Source organism: Pan troglodytes, chromosome 1 (assembly GCF_028858775.2).
Source record: "Pan troglodytes isolate AG18354 chromosome 1, NHGRI_mPanTro3-v2.0_pri, whole genome shotgun sequence".
NCBI lineage: Eukaryota > Metazoa > Chordata > Mammalia > Primates > Hominidae > Pan > Pan troglodytes.
In genome coordinates this window covers 38231336-38248956 of record NC_072398.2, presented here as the reverse complement: position 1 = coordinate 38248956, position 17621 = coordinate 38231336, and the positions used below count along the sequence as shown (strand labels likewise).

At 40.5% G+C, this 17621-nt stretch overlaps 1 protein-coding gene and 1 pseudogene across 2 annotated transcripts in view; both read right to left on the bottom strand.

The window, feature by feature from the left end:
- KCNH1 (potassium voltage-gated channel subfamily H member 1) overlaps positions 1-17621 on the bottom strand; it is a 463623-nt gene that overhangs the window by 200576 nt on the left and 245426 nt on the right. The window lies entirely within an intron of this gene.
- Positions 1-17621, bottom strand: part of LOC134808197 (importin-7-like) — a 41696-nt pseudogene extending 24075 nt beyond the window's left edge.

The window sequence follows — 17621 nt, the reverse complement described above, 5'->3', positions numbered from 1 at the left end:
GAGTCTCACTCTGTCACCCAGGCTGGAGTGCAGTGGTGCAATCTCAGCTCACTGCAACCTCTGCCTCCCAGGTTCAAGCGATTCTCGTGCCTCAGCTTCCCAAGGCATGCTCCATCATTCCTGGCTAATTTTTGTATATTTTGTTGAGATGGGCTTTCACTACATTGCCCAGGCTGGTCTTGAGCCCCTGAGCTCAAGTAATCTGCCCACCTTGGCTTCCGAAAGTGCTGGGATTACAGGTGTGAGCCACCATGCCCAGCCAAAACAATAAGAAGACATCTTTACACACATATTAGAATGGCCCAAATCCAGAATACTAACTACATCAAATGTGGTAAGATTCTGGAACTATGGGAACTCTCATTCATTGCTGGTCGGAATGCAAAATGGTATAGCCACTTTGGAAGACAGTCTGGTGATTTGTTACAAAATTAAACATACTCTTACTATACAATCCAGCAATCCTACTACTTGTTATGATTGGTATCATACTACTTACTCAAATGTATTGAAAACTTATGCCCACACAAAAACCTGCACATAGATATTTACAGTAGCTTTATTCATAATTGCCAAAACTTGGAAGCAACCAGGATGTCCTTCAGTAGATGAATGGATAAACTATCGTACATCCAGACAATGGAATATTATTCAGTACTAAAAAGAAATGAGTTATGAAGCCATGAAAAGACATAGAGGAAACTTAAATGTACATTGCTATGTGAAAGAAGCCAATATGAAAAGGCTACTTACTGTATGATTCTAACCATATGACATTCTAGAAAAGGCTAAACTACGGAGACAGAAAAAAGATCAAATGTTTCCTGGAGTTAGAAGGATGAGAGGGATGAATAGGCAGAGCACAGATTTTTAGGACAGTAAACTATTCTGTATGATCCTGTAATAGTGAATATGTGTCATTATACTTTTGACCAAACCCATAGAAGGTACAACACCAAGAGTGAACGGTAATGTAAACTATGGACTTCGAGTGACAATGATGTGTCAATGTAGTTTCATCAATTTTAACAAATATATCACTCAGGTGGGGGATATTGATAATGGTGGAGGCTGTGCATGGGTGGGGGTAAGAGATACATGAGAAATCTCTGTACCTTCCACTCAATTTTGCCATGAACCTAAAATCACTCTAAACAATAAAATTCTATTATAAAATTTTTAAAAAATTTAAAGAGGTGCCCAAAGTAAGTGGTTTTCACAGACACGTGTAGTCATGGGTACAGACACCAAGCAGGTAAGCAATATTACTCAAATGGAGATTGAGCAAGGGTCATCCTCATCTGGGTGTGGGAGAAAAAAGTTAAATTCCCATCAAGGGAGGAGAGAATATCAGGATAGCTTCAGAGAAAGTCAGCTCTAGATAGAATCACCTTATCCCACCGCCATTGTATAACATCTAAACTCATTCCCCAGATTTCAGGATCAAAAATAGCCCTCGGAAATCAACAGTGCTCAGATAGACGGAGGCTTGCAGATGCCAGAACAGGCTCACATGACAAACCCACCTCCGCCCCCTTTACTTTAAAGTATGGAACTTTTAAGACTAGAAGAGGAACTTTCTGGTTCCTTTGCTATGAGTCAGAGATGCTTTTGGTGTACTTGTGAGCAGCCAGGAGGAGGAAGAAAGCACAAACATAAGGAGGATGAGGAGTAGGAGGGGAAAATCATTTTCTTTTCAGGCTGAATGTGCTCGCTGGAGGATTGCTGAGGTGTTTCTCTTTGTTTGGAAAGAAGAAATCGATGCTTGCATCTAAACTACATCCTAATTAGAAGCCACATCAGGCAAAATCTCTAAACCTTTTCAGCCCTGAGAAGCAAAAGCGTCATCACATTATCACTCTGCAAAATTGAATCATTAATACATAGTAAAAACATAAAAACTGTGAAAAAGACTGTGAAGTATGCAGCCACAGGAATGCATTACGGAAGAATGAGTAATAAGTTCCAGTAGCTGTGGTGGTGGTTATAATGAATACATCCTACCCTAACAAATGAAGTCACCTGGTTCTCTTCCTAAATTACAAATCCAATAGACCAGAGACAAGTGCTAGGTATGATGGTGGGGGAGGGAGCATTTAGAAAAACTTCCAATCCAGAGGTCTAGGCTTTTGCAGAGAAATGAATGTAAATGAAGTCATAGGTGGACAGCTCAGCACCTTAGAGCAGCAAATGTGTGCTAATGAAGGCAAAGGATGCCAACAGAGTTTTGCTTCTGATAGAGAAAAGCTCTTCTTTCCTGGCTAACATGTGTGAGGCTAACCTAGTCTCCCTGTCTTAGGCATGTTGGCCCTTGATCACCAGAGGGACCAGAATGGATCTGGGGGTGGAGGAGTTTCTCTATGAACACATTCTTGGCACTAGAACAATAACACAAAGCATGTATCCTAACAATTGTTGGCCTTCTTCATAGACAAGGCACAATTTGCTTCATGTCCTGTCATGGGATGGCATGGGGATTCTAGAACCAGAGACTATGTTTAAATATTGACTCTACCATTTACTAGCTATGTGACCTTGAGCAGGTTGCTTAATCTCTTTGCATCCCAGCCAGCCTGGCTTAAAGTGCATATAAATTATATTTTATATTTCATAGTGTTATTGAGAGTATTAAGAAGAGTCATGCAAAAGGCTTTGTAATGTGTAAAGAAAGAGCTATACAAATTCACAGGATTGTGGTATTGTCTTGGACAGCCCATTTTCATTAATGCCAAGCAAGCTTGGTGGAGGTTGAACTGTCCAGGAAAAGAGACAGAATATCTACAGACTCAGAAATACAAGATGTTCAACAGAAATTTATTACACTGATAAATGACTGAACAAGATTCATCAAATGATTAAACTTGGATGGTGAAACCAAGGGCCTAGATTACATCTGGTCTGAGGCAAACCTCTTCCTCCCAGCCCATGCTCTGGACAATGATTCATCAGCCTCTCAGTTCTACAGACACTAACAGCTCTAATCCATGTCCATGTACTTGGATGCCTATGTCAGATCTAGTGAGACGCATGCACAGAAAAAGAACTAGGGAGCAAAGAAAACATGGCAGAGAAATTTTTGCACCAATAGGCACGTGCATGCATAGAGCCATGGTCATTACCCTTTGAAAGGGACAGAGTTGTCAACATTCCTCACTCTAATGCCAAGAACAAACTAAGCCCCACCACAGGCATCTTTGGCTTCAATAGCATCAAGTCCAACAATGTGGTATCTACATCAAAGCAACCTCCTTCTCAAAAGAGCTTTGTTACTTGAGAGGATTCTCTCTTTCCTACACAACTAGCACCTGCAGCCTGTCTGGAGGTTTACAGAGCATTCCTGTATCTATTAACTTAGTGAGCCTGTGAGAATCCCATGAGGTAGGCAGATAAGTTCTTTTCAGCTCTGTTTTATAGAGGAAGATCCCAAAGTTCAGAGAGCTTAAATGTCTTTACCCAAAGGCACATAATTTATAAGTCATGGAGCTAGGCCCTCAAACTCAGATCTGACTTCAGATCCTAGAATGATCTTTCCTCAACCTCAGGATTACTCCCCATGTACTTTTGGTGAGAGAAGAGCAGCAGCACCCAAGAAATTTGTCTGCCATCCTCCTTGCCTGTTCACTCTCCCCAGGCCTGGCCTGGAACCATACTTGCTTCAGAGAGGCAGTCACTCCCCTACCAAAGTTGTGCTGGAAGAGCTGCTAGATATCTCTCCACAAATTGCCCTGCTCTCTGCCAGACATTCATGCCAGTTTGTACCGCGATTCCTGAACTGATGGCTTAATGGCATATTCAGAAGACTGTCTTCCATCCCTTCTGGAGGAGACACCAGGCAGAGAGAAAGAAGTCAGTCAATGGCCTACTGTGAGTCAACTTTACCCTTCCAGGACCAACTCAGGGCTGAAGTTCACTTACAGAGCCTTAGGCAGTTACTCAAACTTCTGAAGGGTGATTTCTCAATTTAACTTAGTATCTGAAGCCACACTTTTCCTATTTGCCTTCAGTAGGCACTTCCAGTGCACACAGATAAGGACTGAGGCCAAGAATAGAATCTGACCATAAACCCGTTATATCAGGATCTTCTTAAGATGGCTGAATAGGAACAACTCCGCTCTGCAGCAAGATCAACGCAGAAGGCAGGTGATTTCTGCTTTCCAACTGAGGTAACCGGCTCATCTCACTGTGACTGGTTAGACAGTGAGTGCAGCCCACGGAGGGTGAGCAGAAGCAGGGTGGGGCATCACCTCACCCAGGAAGCACAAGGGATAGGGAACTCCCTCCTGTAGCCAAGGGAAGCCCTGAGGAATAGTGCACTCTGGCCCAAATACTATGCTTTTCCCACAGTCTTCACAACCTGCAGACCAAGAGATTCCCTCAGGTGCCTATACCACCAGGGCCCTGGGTTTCAAGCACAAAACCGGGCTGCCATTTGGGCAGACACTGAGCTAGCTGCAGGAGTTTTTTTTTTCATACCCCACTGGCACCTGGAACACCAGTGAGACAGAACCATTCACTCCCCTGGGAAGGGGGCTGAAGCCAGGGAGTCAAATGGTCTAGCTCAGTGGATCCCACCTCAATGGACCCCAGCAAGCTAAGATCCACTGGCTTGAAATTCTTGCTGCCAGCACAGCAGTCTGAAGTCCACCTGGGACACTTCAGCTTGGTAGGGGGAGAGGCGTCCACCATTACTGAGCCTTGAGTAGGCTACTTTCCCCTCACAGTATTAAAAAAGCTGCAGGGAAGTTCGAACTGGGCGAAGCACACCAAAGTGCCACAAAGCCAATGTAGCCAGACTGCCTTGCTAGATTCCTCCTCTCTGGGCAGACCATGTCTGAAAGAGAGGCAGCAGCCCCAGTCAAGGTCTTATAGATAAAACTCCCATATCCCTGGGACAGAGCACCTGAGGGAAATGGTGGCTGTGGGCACAGGTTCAGTAGACTTAAACACTCCTGCCTGCTGGCTCAGAAGAGAGCAGCAGATCCCCCAGCACAGCACTTGAGCTCTGCTAAGGGACAGACTGCCTACTCACGTGGGTCCCTGACCCCCATGCTTCCTGATGGGGAGACACCTCCCAGCAGGGGTCCACAGACACCTCATATAGGAGAATTCCAGCTGGCATCTGGTAGGTGACCCTCTGGACAAAGCTTTCAGAGGAAGGAACAGGCAGCAATCTTTGCTGTTCTGCAGCCCCTGCTGGTGATACCCAGGCAAACAGGGTCTGGAGTGGACCTCCAGCAAACTCCAGCAGACCCGCAGCAGAGCAGCCTGATTGATAGAAGGAAAACTAACAAACAGAAAGGAATGGCAACAACACCAACAAAAAGGAGTTACACACCAAAATCCCATTCGAAGGTCACCAACATCAAAGACCAAAGATAGAAAAACCCATGAAGATGAGGAAAAACTAGTGCAAAAAGTCTGAAAATTCCAAAAACCAGAATGCTTGTTCTCCTCCAAAGGATCACAGCTCCTCACCAGCAAGGGAACAAAACTGGATGGAGAATGAATTTGACAAATTGACAGAAGTAGGCTTCAGAAGGTGTGTAATAACAAACTTCTCCGAGCTAAAGGAGCATTTTCTAACCCAATGCAAGGAAGCTAAGAACCTTGAAAAAAAGTTAGATGAATTGCTAACTAGAATAACAAGTTTAGAGAAGAATATAAATGACCTGATGGAACTGAAAAACACACCACGAGAACTTCGTGAATATACACAAGTATCAATAACCGAATCGATCAAGCGGAAGAAAGGATATCAGAGATTGAAGATCAACTTAATGAAATAAAGTGTGAAGCCAAAATTCGAGAAAAAAGAATGAAAATGAATGAACAAAGCCTATAAGAAAAATGGGACTATGTGAAAAGACCAAACCTATGTTTGATTAATGTACCTGAAATTGACAGAGAGAATGGAACCAAGTTGGAAAACACTCTTCAGGATATTATACAAGAGAACTTCCCCAACATAGCAAGACAGGCCAACATTCAAAATCAGGAAATACAGAGAACACCAAAAAGATACTCCTTAAGAAGAGCAACCCCAAGACACATAATCTTCAGATTCACTAAGGTTGAAATGAAAAAATAATGTTAAGGGAAGCCAGAAAGAAAGGTCGGGTTACCCACAAAGGGAAGCCCATCAGACTAACAGCAGATCTCTCAGCAGAAACCATACAAGCCAGAAGAGAGTGGGGTACAATATTCAACATTCTTAAAGGAAATGATTTTCAACCCAGAATTTCATATCTAGCCAAACTAAGCTTCATAAGCAAAGGAGAAATAAAATCCTTTACAGACAAGCAAATGCTGAGAGATTTTGTTACCACCAGGCCTTACAAGAGCTCCTGAAGGAAGCACTAAATATGGAAAGGAACAACCGGGACCAGCCACTGCAAAACATACTAAATTGTAAAGACCATAGATACTATGAAAAAACTGCATCAACTAACAGGCAAAATAACCAGCTAGCATTATAATGATAGGATCAAATTCACACATAACCATATTAACCTAAAATGTAAACAGGCTAAATGCCCCAATTAAAAGACACAGACTGGCAAATTGGATAAAGAGTCAAGACTCATCGGTGTGCTGTATTCAGGATACCCATCTCATGTGCAAAGATACACATAGGCTCAAAATAAAGGGATGGAGGAATATTTAGCAAGAAAATGGAAAGCCAAAAAAAAAAAAAAGCAGGGGTGGCAATGCTAGTCTCTGATAAAACAGACTTTAAACCAACAAAGATCAAAAAAGACAAAGAAGGCCATTACATAATAGTAAAGGGATCAACACAACAAGGAGAGCTAATTATCCTAAATATATATATGCACTCAACACAGGAGCACCAAGATTCATAAAGCAAGTTCTAAGAGACCTACAAAGAGACTCAGACTTCCACACAATAATAGTGGGAGACTTTAACACCCCACTGTCAATATTAGATCAATGAGACAGAAGATTAACAAGGATATTCAGGACGTGAACTCAGCTCTGGACCAAGCAGACCTAATAGACATCTACAGAACTCTCCAACCCAAATCAACAGAATATACATTCTTCTCAGCACCACATCACACTTATTCTAAAATTGACCACATAATTGGAAGTAAAACACACCTCAGCAAATGCAAAAGAACACATATCATAACAAACAGTCTGTCAGACCACAGTGCAATCAAATTAGAACTCAGGATTAAGAAACTCACTCAAAACCACAAAACAATACGGAAACTGAACAACCTGCTCCTGAATGACTACTGGGTAAACAACAAAATTAAGGCAGAAATAAATAAGTTCCTTGAAACCAATGAGAACAAAGACACAAGGTACCAGAATCTCTGAGACACAGCTAAAGCAGTGTTTACAGGGATATTTATAGCACTAAACGCCCACAGGAGAAAGCAGGAAAGATCCAAAATTGACACCCTAACATCACAATTAAAAGAACTACAGAAGCAAGAGCAAACAAACAAATTCAAAAGCTAGCAGAAGACAAGAAATAACTAAGATGCGAGCAGAACTGAAGGAGATGGAGACATAAAAAACCCTTCAAAAAAATCAATGAATCCAGGAGCTGGTTTTTTGAAAAGATTAACAAAATAGACCACTAGCCAGACTAATAAAGAAGAAAAGAGAGAAGAACCAAATAGACACAATAAAAAATGATAAAGGGGATATCACCACTGATCCCACAGAAATACAAACTACCATCAGAGAATACTATAAACACCTCTATGCAAATGAACTAGAAAATCTGGAAGTGGATAAATTCCTGGACACATACACCCCCCTAAGACTAAACCAGGAAGAAGTCGAATACCTGAACAGACCAATAACAAGTTCTGAAATTGAAGCAGTAATTAACAGCCTAACAACCAAAACAAAACCCAGGACCAGACAGATTCAAAGCTGCATTCTACCAGAAGTACAAAGAGGAGCTGGTACCATTCCTTCTGATACTATTCCAATTAATAGAAAAACAGGGACTCCTCCCTAACTCATTTTATGAGGCCAGCATCATCCTGATACCAAAACCTGGCAGAGACACAACAAAAAAAGAAAATTTCAGGCCAATATCCCTGATGAACATCGATGCAAAAATCCTCAGTAAAATACTGGCAAACTGAATCCAGCAGCACATCAAAAAGCTTCTCCACCACGATCAAGTCAGCTTCATCCCTGGGATGCAAGGCTGATTCAACATACACAAATAAATAAGCATAATCCCTCTCATAAACAGAACCAATGACAAAAACCACATGATTATTTCCATAGATGCAAAAAAGGCCTTCGATAAGATTCAACAGACCTTCATGCTAAAAACTCTCAATAAACTAGGTATTGATGGAACGTATCTCAAAATAATGAGAGCTATTTATGACTACCCCACAGCCGATGTCCTACTGAATAGGCAGAAGCCAGAAGCATTCTCTTTGAAAACCAGCACAGGACAGGGATGCCCTCTCTCACCACTCCTATTCAACATAGTGTTGGAAGTTTTTGCCAGGGCAATCAGGCAAGAGAAAGAAATAAAGCGTATTCAAATAGCAAGAGAGGAAGTCAAATTGTCTCTGTTTGCAGATGACATGATTGTATATTTAGAAAACCCCATCGTCTCAGCCCAAAATCTCCTTAAGCTGATAAGCAACTTTAGCAAAGTCTCAGGATACAAAATCAATGTGCAAAAATCACAAGCATTATTATACACCAATAATAGCCGAATCATGAGTGAACTGCCATTCACAATTACTACAAAAAGAATAAAATACCTAGGAATACAACTTACAAGGGATGTGAAGGACCTCTTCAAGGAGAACTACAAATCACTGCTCAAGGAAATAAGAGAGGACACAAATAAATGGAAGAACATTCCATGCTCATGGATAGGAAGAATCAGTATCATGAAAATGGCCATACTGCCCAAAGTAATTCATAAATTCAATGCTATCCCCATCAAGCCACCATTGACTTTCTTCACAGAATTAGAAAAAACTACTTTAAATTTCATATGGAACGAAAAAAGAGCCCATATGCCCAAGACAATCCTCAGCAAAAAGAACAAAGCTGGAGGCATCAGGCTACCTGATGTCAAACTATACTACAAGGCTACAGTAACCAAATCAGCTCGGTACTGGTACCAAAACAGATATATAGACCAATGGAACAGAACAGAGGCCTCAGAAATAACACCACACATCTACAACCATCTGATCATTGACACATCTGACAAAAACAAGAAATGGGGAAAGGATTCCCTATTTAATAAATGGTGCTAGGAAAACTGGCTAGCCATATGCAGAAAACTGAAACTGGACCCCTTCCTTACACTTTATACAAAAATTAATTCCAGAAGGATTAAAGACTTAAATGTAAGACCTAAAACCATAAAAACCCTAGAAGAAAACCTAGGCAATACTATTCAGGACATAGGCATGGGCAAACACTTCATGACTGAAACACCAAAAGCAATGGCAACAAAAGCCAAAATTGACAAATGGGATCTAATTAAACTAAAGAGCTTTTGCACAGCAAAAGAAACTATCATCAGAGTGAACTGGCACCCTACAGAATGGGAGAAAATGTCTGCAATCTATCCATCTGACAAAGGGATAATACCCAGGATCTACAAGGAACTTAAACAAATTGACAAGAAAAAAAAACCCATCAAAAAGTGGGTATAGCATATGACAGACACTTATAAAAGGAAGACATTTATGCAGGCAACAAACATATGAAAGAAATGTTCATCACCAGTGGTCATTAGAGAAATGCAAATCAAAACCACAATGAGATACCATCCCACAGCAGTTAGAATGACGATCATTAAAAAGTCAGGAAACAACAGGTGCTGGAGAGGATGTGGAGAATAGGACTGCTTTTACACTGTTGGTGGGAGTGTAAATTAGTTCAACCATTGTGGAAGACACTGTGGCAATTCCTCAAGGATCTAGAACTAGAAATACCATTTGACCCAGCCATCCCATTACTGGGTATATACCCAAAGGATTATAAATCATGCTGCTATAAAGTCACACGCACACGTATGTTTATTGCGGCACTATTCACAAAAGCAAAGACTTGGAACCAACCCAAGTGTCCATCAATGATAGACTGGATTAAGAAAATGTGGCACATATACACCATGGAATACTATGCAGCCATAAAAAAGGATGAGTTCATGTCCTTTGTAGGGACATGTATGAAGCTGGAAACCATCATTCTGAGCAAACTATTGCAAGGACAGAAAACCAAATACCACATGTTCTCACTCATAGGTGGGAACTGAACAATGAGAACACTTGGACACAGGAAAGGGAACATCACACACCAGGGCCTGTCATGGGGTGAGGAGAAGGGGGAGGGATAGCATTAGGAGGAATACCTTATGTAAATGATGAGTTAATGGGTGCAGCACACGAACATGGCACATGTATACATATGTAACAAAACTGCACATTGTGCACACGTACCCTAGAACTTAAAGTATAATAAAAAAAAAAAAGTCAGGAAACAACAGATGCTGAAGAGGATGTGGAGAATAGGAATGCTTTTATACTGTTGGTGGGAGTGTAAATTAGTTCAACTATTGTGGAAAACAATGTGGCGATTCTTCAAGGATCTAGAACCAAAAATACCATTTGACCCAGCAATCCTATTACTGGGTATATACCCAAAGGATTATAAATCATTCTACTATAAAGACCCATGCACATGTATGTTTATTGCAGCACTATTCACAATAGCAAGACTTGGAACCAACCCAAATGCCTATCAGTGATAGACTGGATAAAGAAAATGTGGCACATATTCACCGTGGATACTATGCAGACATAAAAAAGGATCAGTTAATGTCCTTTGCAGGGACAGGGATGAAGCTGGAAACCATCATTCTCAGCAAACTAACACAAGAACAGAAAACCAAACACCACATGTTCTCACTCATAAGTGGGAGTTAAACAATGGGAACAGATGGACACAGGGAGAGGAACATCACACACTGGGGCCTGTCAGGCGGTCAGGGGGCTAAGGGAGGGATAGCATTAGAAGAAATACCTAATGTAGATCACAGGTTGATGGGTACATCAAACCACAATGGCACGTGTATACCTAGGTAACAAACCTGCACATTCTGCACATGTATCCCAGAATTTAAAGTATATATATATGAAAAAAAAAACCCTTATATCCTGTCCCACAGTCACACCATTCCCTGGATGCCTGAAACTCATTTCTAAAACAGCCTCATTGCTTTTGCCTATCAGTACCTTCTTCCAGGTTTAGTCTTTCCCCCTTTTCTGCCTGAAGAAATGCCAGTTTCTCCTTTTAGAGCTATTAAAATTGCACCTCATTCCTTCTTTCAGTCACTCATTTATGCAAGCAACAGCAAAGCCTTCCTTGTCTCTCAGAGGCAGACAGTCACCACCCTCACTGACAGCTCCCCCACACATGCCTCCATCCCAGCATGGGTCACACCATATTTTTTAAAAAAACACATTTATCTATGTAAAAATGTATGAGTTCATTTAAGAAGTAATACTGAGTTAAAAAGTAATACAGGTTGAACTTTGGTAAAAATGGACCCAAAAAAATATGGACCCAAAAATGGCAAAAATGGACCCCAAAAAACTAAAGTTTGGACAATAATACAGTGGAATCTACTATCCCCAAACACCTTTGACAAGTCTTAATTGGTCTTGCCTCAAGAAGTGTTCCCAGACAAAGCCCTTTCTGTCTTATTGCCACTGCCATGTCTTAATTCAGAATACTGATCCACTCAATAAGCATTTGTTGATCATTGACTATGTGCCAGTTATCAGTATATATAGTCCCTGCCCTAAAGCTCATAAATTCCTAGAAGAGTTATACAAGTGGACAATTATATTATCATGATAAACGCAACATAGGAGGTAATCACAGAGAGCCTTGGGAGGGATACTGATTCCATTCTAAGGGGTCGGAGGAAAAGTGGTAGTCATCTGAACTGAGTCATTAAGGACTGGCAGGAGTTAGCAAAAGAAGAGAAGAAAGTTCAGGCAGAAAGGCTAGTGTTCTTCATTCCTTTATAGAGATTCATATTTTCATTCAGTATCATTTTTGGTTTGTCTGAAAGACATCTGTTTACATTTTTTATAGTGCTGGTGTATTAATGACAAACTTTTTTCAGATTTTACATGTCTAAGATATCTTCATTTAAATTTTGGTTTTGAAAGATTTTTGCTGGGTATAGAATTCTAGGTTGATAGTTTTCTTTTAGTACTTTAAAGATGGTGCTCTATTGTTTTCTACTTGCATTCTTTCTAGCATTCTTTCTAACAAGAAATCTGATGCCTTTGTTCCTTGTTACATAGCATATATTTTTTCCTATGTTTGCTTTTAAGATTTTCTTTTTATCACTGATTTTGAAATTTTTATGATGTACCTTGCCATAGGTTTTTTGTGTGTTTTCATGTTTCTTGTGCTTGGGGTTTGCGGGGGCTCTTGGATTTGTGAATTCATGTTTTTCATCAAGTTTGAAGATTTTTCAGCCATTATTTCTTCAAATGTTGCTTCTACTTTCTCTCTGTCTCTCTCATCCTTTGCTTTTTATTTTTTAAATTATAAAAGCAGCCTCACAAGCCAGAGTAGGCTCAGAAAGATTTCCCTCTCTCATCCTTTGCAGACTCCAATTATATGTATATTTGCCCTGTAAAGTTGTGTCATAGCTCATCGAAGCCTCTTTCATTTTTCTTAAATTCTTTTCTCTCTAGGTATTTTATTTGGATAGTGCATATTGCTGTGTCTTCAAGTGTATTAATCTTCCCTTCTGTGATGTCTAGTGTCAATTCTGCCATTAATCCTACCTAATGCATTTTTTATCTTGGACAATGCTTTTTCATCTCTAGAAGCTTGATTTGAACAAAAAATTTACCATGTCTCTACTTAAATATTGAAACATATGGAACATAGTTATAATAACTAATGTCTTTGCCTACTACTTCTAAAAACCTGTAACGGTTGAGTCAGTTTTGGCTGACTGATTTTTCTCCTCATGATGCACTGTATTTTCTTCTTTCTTTGCTTAATTGGTCATTTTTATTGAATGTCAGACATTGTGAATAGGACTTTTGGGGTACTGGATATTTTTGTATTCCTACACGTATTTTTGAGCTTTATTCTGGAACACAGTTAAATTATTTGGAAACAACTTGATCCTTTGAGTCTTACCTTTAAGATTTGTTAAGTGGACCCAGAGCATTATTTAGTCTAGGGACAATTATTTCCCACTGCCAAGGAAAGACCCTTCTGACTACTCAATCCAATGTCCCGTCAATACAGCTGGCCTGGTGGGAACTGAACTTCTTCCCAACCTTGTGCAAGCACCAGTCACTGTTTTTTAATAATCCTTTTGGGTCATTCTTCTCCTAGCTTTGGGCAGTTTCTTCATTCACAAGGGTTGATTAGTTATCTATTGAAGGCTTGAGGAAGATTCTCTGCAGTATCTTCCTAGTTTTCTCTTTGTGCAGCCCTCTCCTATTTGATACTTGCTATGGTCTGAATATGTCCCTCAAAAGTGCATGTGTTGAAAACGTAATCCCTCTGCCCTCACGAATGGATTGATGTCAGTATCTTGAAAATGAGTTTGTTATTATTGGAGTATCTTTATTATAAAAATGAGCTCTCTCTGGCTCTCTTGCCCACTCACCATGTAATGCTCTCTGCCATATTATGATGCATCATGAAGGCCCTAACAAGATGCCAGCACCATGCTCTTGGGCTTCCCAGCTTTCTGGAGGAACCATGAGCTAAATAAACTCTTTTCTTTTTAAATTATCCAGTCTGTGTGGTATTCTGTTTTAGTAGCAGAAAACAGGCCAAGACAATACTCTCCTCTGTCATATCTAGCTGCCTTCATCAGATCCACACTCTCAGTTCCATTTCCTCAGATTCTGACTGAGTTCTCCAACCAGGTTGCAGAAATTCTCTCAAGGCAGTAAACTGGGGTAATCATAGGGCTAACTTCATTTATTTCCTGCATCTTAGGGATCATTGTCCTTTGTTACTTGATGTCCAGTATCTTGAAAGTATTGTTTTATATATTTTGTTAAGCTTTCTGTTTACTTTTGTTTCCTTTTTTTTTTTTTCAGGCAAGAGGGTAAATCTGGTCTTTGTTATATAACCTTGGACAAATTAATCACAGTGTCTTTTAACACTGGATTTATGCATCTCTCTTTCTACTAGACTCTGAGCTCCTTAACAGTAAGGTCTGTGCTTTATTCATTTTCACATCTTCACACATGTATGGCACACAATGTAGATGGAATAATAATTAACAAAGATTAATTCTATATCATAGATATAGGCTACCTTTTTCCATTGCCTCAGTTACAATGGGGATGGCAAGAGTGGTCCATTGGATATTTACAGAATCTCAGGATCTTGGCCCTCTCCTCTGGTTTATCCCTTTATAAAACATGGAATCCTCTAATACATTCCTAACAAGGCAGCAAAAGTTAAAATGGTGTTTAGGTGGAGGAGGAGGATGAGAGATGAAGTACCATGTCTCCCCTTGGCAATAGAAGGCCTCTCTGACCCATAATTATCTTCCCACACATACCCATTACCAACAGGGGTCTACAGACAGACATCAGGAAACACAGGAAAGGGATAAAAGTTGAGAGCAGAAGACAGAATATAGTTTCAGACAAGAGATATTTATCAAACTAAAAAAAAAATACTCTTGGACGTGGCTACCAAAAAGATGGACCTAGATTGGCAGGACTGTCTCTCTGCTTTTGCTTTTCCAACAATGCCATATCACATTCAGGCACATGCATTTACATAGACACATCCTAAACCATACTGCAGCTGAGATTAACATAGACAGATCATCAGATAAGCAATCCTATGGTAATATTGCAGACAACCACGAGAGATTCTGAGTAATTTAGGATATCAATAATTGTTATAGGTATTGCTTATCAGAGTAGGGTATGTGAGACGAAACTTAATAACAGCTAAACATGTAGGAGGTTTTATACCAACAATCTCAGTTTTTATGCAAACAATTTCAATCCTCCCCATTCTTGGATGTTAGCTGATATAGGACCATGCTCCCCCATTTTATGTAAGGGAACTAAAATCCACAATGATTAGATGTCAAGTATGAATTGGTTTTCCTAGTCCTTAATTCTAAGACCTTGACCTGAACCATTCTAAACCATAGGTAAGTGATGAAGCTGGTGTCATCAATGTATGGGATCTTTAAAAAAAAAAAAATGTTACTGACAAACCCCTACCATCAAAAATATAAACCCTAGAAAAAACCTGAGAAGTGACCAGGCTGTAGACAGTAGCCCTAAAACCATCTAAGCAGCTCAGGGCAAAGTTGTGATAGACGTAACATCAAAGAATGCCTTTAAAAAGGAGACTGAAGGGTTTTCTTCCTTTGTTTTTTCTGTATCTACATTAGATAGACTGGCTGAGGAGAATAATATGAACAGTAAGCAGACAGAATAAGTACAGAGTCCTGGCTGGACCCTAGACCCTCAGCTAAATCCCTGAAGAAGTGAGTATATTTTACATATACACCAATAATATCAGACTAAAAGTGGAGGCTCTTTCCAGAACATTCTGGGTTTCTGGTGTCTAGCAACTCAGCGGAAAGTTTAGCTTTTCTTTAGAATTTATGTCAATCTGATACACAAAGAAAGAAGAAAAGGTTGAAGAAAGAAAAGAGAGGGAGGAGGAAAGAACAAGGAACAAGTGAAGAAAATAAAAGTAAGAAAAAAAAACAGACTTTTCCTTCCTATTACCCCATGGAGGAGGTTGTGTATGGCTGTACAGTTACAAAATGCCATCTTTTTCTGTCTTCCAGCAAACAGCTTTAGAATAGGAACCTCCTGATAGCACATCCCTACAGCATTTCTAAACAAGTGTATTTTGGTCTTGGCAGACATATCCTTGCCTGTGACTGGCTTCATACCTCTAAATGGGATGGTCTTCTGGAAGGAGCACTCCATGGCCCAGGAGGCTTTGCTCCACTCACAATGGGATCAGTAGTGAGCTCTCACTAAGCCCATACTATGTGCACTAACTCCTCGATAACTCAAAGGGCAACATAACCACAGTGATCTGGATGTAACGGATGGTAAGAAGCTGGTCTTCAAGTTAGTGAAGGACCATTATGAAAAAAAGGTTGGCCACTTGTGCTTCCTTCACCAGAAAAGAGAAGTAGAAATCCTCTTATCTAAGAGCAGAAGATGGAGCTGAATGGACTGAACATAAAACTAAGTAGGTGAGGGAGATAATGGAGTGTCTGGCTTAAAAATCTTTAAAACCAAGAAAAATAAGTACCTACTCTGACTGGGTTGGTTACAAACCAACAGGAGCTTACATAGGACTGGGTTGGTTACAAACCAACAGGAGCTTACATAGGATCTACTTTAGAGACTGCCTTCACCTCAAACATCTGCATGGGTAGGGAAAGAAATTAACTGTGTTCTCCTAGACACAGTGATGAGGACACCCCTGCCCTCTGTTCCACAGCAGCTCCAACAGGCTCCCATGGATATGAAATCAGACAAGAGCCCTACTGTGATTTTTAAATAAGACAGGATAATTTACTGAGATCTTAATTTGGATTTGTATTGCTCTTGGTATGGTTTTCTCTCCCCTGCTCCAAGAAGGTACCAGGCCTTTCATGCTCACCTGCCTTTGGGGAATGTAGGGAGAGGGATAGTAGCACTAGAACAGTGAAAAGGAAAACCAACCTTCGGACAGCTTCTTTTGCATTGTCTCCTGCCATCTGGGGCACTTTTAAAGGGTATGGTACAGAGGAAGCTGAGAGGCAGAAGCAGGAAGACAGCGAGCTGATGCTCCAAGATGGGAAGGAGACACAAGTCTATGGGCTCTAAGAAGAGTGGGCTAGGAAGACTGTTGAGATGGCAAGACCCCTGGAGGGGTAAGTGGCAGTGGTTGTGTAGTGGCTGGCCAGGACCACCTTTCAGCTGCCTCCTCCAGGAACACCTGGCTTAGTCTAATGCCTTTCTAAACAATTCTAAGGCACTACATTCTTTTCTCTTTCCCTGTGGATTGCATTATATTGAAAAATACTCAAAATATGTCTACCATTAACAAAGACTTGGAAATCTTCTTTTTTAAACAGCAGTGTTTGTGGCAGGTATCTCTGTCGTTTGTGGAGCTGACCTGCCTGCTGATTGTCACTTGTTTATAATAATACTTTTAAAGTATGACTATATTGCCTTATACAAATGGAATACATCATCCCACCACACTGGGGATCTGTCAAGGGCAAAAAATATGCCATTTAATTATTCTACTCAAAACAATAAATATTTATAAACCTCAGCCCCACAGAAGGTACAGAAACATTAACAGGCATGGTTTTGCCCTCTGGTGGCTTACAGTCTTGAGAAACAAGGCACAGAAGATAAGAAACATACAACCTGCAAGTGAGTGGTAAATGTGTATAATATTGGCTTTAGACACCTCAGGGATTCAGAAGTATGGGGCTTACTGACAGTCCAGAGAGTGAACTGGCTGGGACTGCCTAGGAAAGGAGCAGAACTCACTGCTGAGCACCCACTGTGAGCCAGGCCTGTGTCAGGCATGTGGCATCA